Genomic DNA, 4896 nt, shown 5'->3' on the forward strand with positions numbered 1-4896 from the left:
AGACCAGAATCAAATCAAAAGAGTTTCTGGCTCAACTTTAGAAGAAAGACAGGTTGCTTACCTGTAACTGTAGATCTTCGAGTGGTCATCTGTGCATTCACACTCATGGGATAGTGCGCCTGCGCCGATCCCCGAATCGGTAACTGAAAAAGCCCGGGATTTTTTCGCACTCGGCGCCACTGAGCATGCACACGCGACCCACTGCGCATGCCCACCAGCGCCCGCGCGACAATCCCGCCAGTTCCTTCCTGACCGCCGAAAACCTCTTACTGGAAGGAGACCGTCAGCAGCGGGGAAGGAGGGCGGGTAGTGTGAATGCACAGATGACCACTCAAAGATCTACAGTTACAGGTAAGCAACCTGTCTATCTTCTTCGTGGTCTCTGTGCTTCACACTCATGGGAGATTAGCAAGCAAGCATACCTGGAGGTGGGAAGACGGTCAACCTGAAGACACAGCTTGCAGCACCGCAGCTCCCAACCGAGTCCTCTGCTGAGCATGCACATCCAGCGCGTAGTGCTTCATGAAGACATGCGGAGAAGACCAGGTAGCTGCCTTGCAGACATCAGACAGAGACACACCCTTCAGGAATGCCACCGACGTGGCCATCGCCCTTGTGGAGTGTCCACGAACAGGTCCAGGTAAAGGCTTCTTAGCCAACAAATAACAAAGTTTGATCGTCTCAGTGAGCCACTTGGAAAGTCTTTGAGACGAAATTTTGGACCCTAACTTGGGGGCAGAATAGGAGACAAAAAGCTGATTGTCCTTATGAAACCCCCGTGAACGATTCAAATAAAACAGGAGGGCACGCTTAACATCTAACGCATGCAGCCTGCGTTCCTCATCCGAGGAAGGGCTAGGGGAAAAGGTGGGCAACCAAACTTCTAAGTCAAGGTGAAACTGGGAAACCACTTTCGGGAGGAATGTAATGTCCGGAGCCAAAGAAACCCCAGCCTCCCGAAAGGCAAGGTATGGGTAGTCACACCTCATCGCCGTGAGCTCCCCCGCACGACATGCTGAAGTGATGGCAACCAAAAATGCAGTCTTCCAAGACAAAAGTTGCAGGGAACACGTTGCCATGGGTTCAAAAGGACGGCGAGTCAACTTGTCCAGAACCAAAGTCAAGTCCCACAACTGTGGAGGGGATCTAGAAGGGGGATGAAGGCGGAACAGCCCTTTCATGAATCTTTTTGACTGCGGGTGAGCAAAAACGGTGTAACCCTCAACCGAACCATGGAAAGCAGAAATAGCTGCTAAGTAGACCTTGATGGAGGAGAATACCAGTCCCTCGTCCACCAAAGACAAAAGAAACTCAAAAATTGCCGACAGCCCAACCGAGGCAGACGGCATCGGGGAGTCAGCCACAAACTTGCTAAACTTCTTCCACTTCCTCTCATAAGAGGCACGGGTGGAAGGTTTCCTGCTGCTTTGGAGCACCTGCTGGACCCTGGTGGAAAAGTCTAGTGGTCGATGAACCACGCTGTCAGCTTCAGGTGAGGCACGTTGTGATGGAGCACGTGCCCGCCCTGGGCCGACAACAGGTCCGGTTCTGCCGGGAACTGGTAAAAGGTCCCCCTCGACTGCTGGAGCAGAATCGAGAACCAGCTCTGACGGGGCCACCACGGAGTCACCAAGATGCAGCGTGGCTTCTCCTGCACTAGCTTGTGGACCACCCTCGTCAGCAAAGGTAAGGGCGGGAACATGTACAGGAACCAGCCCTCCCACCGAAGTAGAAGTCCGTCTCCCAAGGAAGCCGGATCCGCACCTCCCCTTGCACAGAACAAGGGGCACTTCTTGTTCTGCGCCGTGGCAAAAGCATCCACCTGCGGGTAGCCCCAAAGTTGGAACACTGGCTCTAGGAACCTCCAATGCAGTTCCCATTCGTGTGGGGAGGCTCCCCCCCTGCTGAGAGAGTCCGCCTGTATGTTGAGGACCCCCGGCAGATGTGTGGCCTTTACAAAAATGTCCCACTGGAGGCACTCCTCCCAGAGATCTATCGCCAGCGAGCATAGCCTGCGAGACACTGTCCCCCCCTGTCTGTTGATATAGCACAGGGCAGTGGTGTTGTCCATAAGCAATGCCACAGTCTTTCTCGCTAACAGTGGGCGGAAAGATCGAAGGGCAAAGTGAACCGCCAGCAGTTCTAGATAGTTTATATGGCACCGGCTCAGTTTCGGTGTCCACTTGCCCCCCACACATAGATCTTCCAGGTGAGCTCCCCACCCCCACATGGAAGCATCGGTAGCGATGGTCACTGTAGGGGTCGGCAGATGAAAAGGAGCCCCTTGGCAGATGTTGCTCTCTGCTCCCCACCATTGCAGTGAGCGGAGAGTCCCGAGTGGAATGGTGAACCTCTTTCGAGGTGAGTCTCTGAGAGGTCAAAAATGGCGCAAGAACCATAGCTGTAGGCCTCTCATGTGCAGTCTTGCGAAGCGTAGCACGCTTGTCGTCGCAGCCATCAACCCCAGCATCCACTGGAGCTGCTGGGCCGTGCCCCACTGCCGCCTTCGAAGAAGCTGTACCAAATCGATGATGTCCTTCGCTCTCTGCGAAGGAAGAAATGCTCGATGCTGCTGTGTGTCCAACAGAGCCCCTATGAATTGAACTGTCTTTAAAGGAGTGAGATGGGACTTCTCCAGGTTGATCTGCAGCCCCAGGGTGCCGAGAAGACGCAGAGTGATGGCAATGTGTGTTGTTAGACTCTCCCTTGACTTCGCCACAAGAAGCCAGTCGTCGATGTATGGGAAGACGACGACTCCCTGCAGACGAAGATGGGCAGCCACCACACTCATCAGCTTCGTGAACACCCGAGGGGCAGTAGACAGTCCAAACGGCAGGGCCCTGAATTGGAAGTGCCGAGCACCCACTGCAAACCTTAGGAAACGCCTGAACGCAGGATGAATGCTGACATGAAAGTAGGCATCCTTGAGGTCCAGGGTCGCCATCCAGTCCCCTTGATTGATGAGGGGCAGGATTGTTTGCAGCGTGGCCATTCTGAACTTCTGGTACCGAATAAATTTGTTCAGACTCCGAAGGTCCATGACAGGCCTAGGCCCCCGTCCCGTTTGGGGACCAGGAAGTAGCGGGAGTAGAAACCTCCTGTCCTGGCCTCCAATGGAACTTCCTCTATGGCTTGTTTTTGTAGGAGGTTGTTCACCTCCGCCAGCAGAGGTGGGGGAAGGGGGAGTGGTAACTACCACGGACTGGTCTGGGGTCTGAATAAACTCTATTATGTAGCCCTCTTTCACGATGGACATAGCCCACCTGTCTGTGGAGATCAACTCCCAGGCAGGCAGGAAAGGGCGTAGACGGATGGAGGAGTCGGCAGTGGGAGCGATGACGCGTGCTAGCGGGAAGTCAAACCCCCTGCTTCTGTGGCCGGGCCCCCTTAGACTTGTTGGAAGGCTGGCCCCCGTAACGGTTTCTGCCGTTACCGGAGTAGGACGGTCGTTCGGGCTGTTGAGAACGAGGACGCCACTGCTCCGGGGAGAACTTTTGGTATGGTTTTTTGGACCAGGGTTTGGGCCATTGCTTGGATTTAGAGGACTTGGAGGACGACTGGACACCCAAGTTCCTAGACGTCTTGACACTCTTGTCAAACTCTTGCAGCGCCGTGTCAGTTGTGGCGCTGAAGAGTCCATCACCCTCAAAGGGTAAGTCTTCAATAAAGGTCTTGGTGTCCTGGTGTAGTGCCGTTGACCTGAGCCAGGAGTGCCGCCGGATGCAAACTGCAGAAGTAATAGCCTTGGCTGAAGCCTCAACCATATGTTTCGCCGCGGCCAGCTGCTGTCTGGCCACAACGAGACCTTCTTTTTGCAACTTCATTGCCGCCGTCTTCTTGTCCTCGCTTAAAGAAGAGAGGAAGGGAGAGAGCTGTTCCCACACTGCATACTGATATCTGGCCATGCATGCAGCGTAGTTAGCCACCTTAATGCCGAGTGCCCCCGCTGAATAGACCTTGCGGCCCATTACATCAATCTTCCTGCCTTCCTTGTCCTGCGGGGAAGAATGCACCTTCCTAGCCTTCGATGAGGATGAGACCACCACCGAGTTCGGACGCGGGTGGGTAAACAAGAATTCGGCCCCTGCCTCCTGGACCCTGTACATGTGGTCCAGCCGTTTGGAAGAGACCGGTGTCGAAGAAGGCTTCTTCCAAGGTTCCTTGATGGCCTGAAGGATCACCTTGGTAACCGGCAGGGCCACTGCAGTGGACGTGTTCCTTTGCATGATGTCAAACACGTTGTCATCCACTACAGGCTCCGGCTGAGTCACAGGCAGTTTGAGGGTGGCAGCAATTCGCCTCACGAGGTCTCCGTAAGACTTAAGATCCTCCGACGGCGAAATCGAAAGATCTTCCGCCGTTTGGGGACCCGGTGAGGGTTCCAACTCCGGCTCTTCAGTTTCCGACTCCGATGAAGAGGAGTCTCGCTGGGTAGAATGCTCCGAGAGCATCGGGGTCGATTCTCGAGGTGGAAGCTGAGTCAGCGGTGGTCTTAGCGGGGTCTCGACCGGAACCAGCTGACGGTCTGGGGGAACCGAAACCGATGCCGACGCCTTCCGGGATCGATGCGAAACCCTCGACATCGAAGAAAACTCCGACGCTTGCTCCCAGTCTGGATACTCGTCGGAGTACCATCGACAGGATTCATACCTGGAGTAGGGAGGCTGCCACCTGCGCTGTTCCCATGGTGGTATCGGGAAGCGCTGGGGAACGGGAAATCACTCTCGCCTTTGTCGGGGCTTGAACGGCGGATCTATGACCGGTGCTGAAGCATCCACCTCCGACGCCGAATCACTGATTGACCGCCGACAGGAGCCGGAAGATGAAGACCGTTGTGTGAGGTCGATCTCTGGCTCGTGCTCCGACGCCGACAGCCGACGGACTGATGGGCTCCGA

The sequence above is a fragment of the Heteronotia binoei genome, chromosome 21 (genome assembly GCF_032191835.1).
Source record: "Heteronotia binoei isolate CCM8104 ecotype False Entrance Well chromosome 21, APGP_CSIRO_Hbin_v1, whole genome shotgun sequence".
Taxonomy (NCBI): domain Eukaryota; kingdom Metazoa; phylum Chordata; class Lepidosauria; order Squamata; family Gekkonidae; genus Heteronotia; species Heteronotia binoei.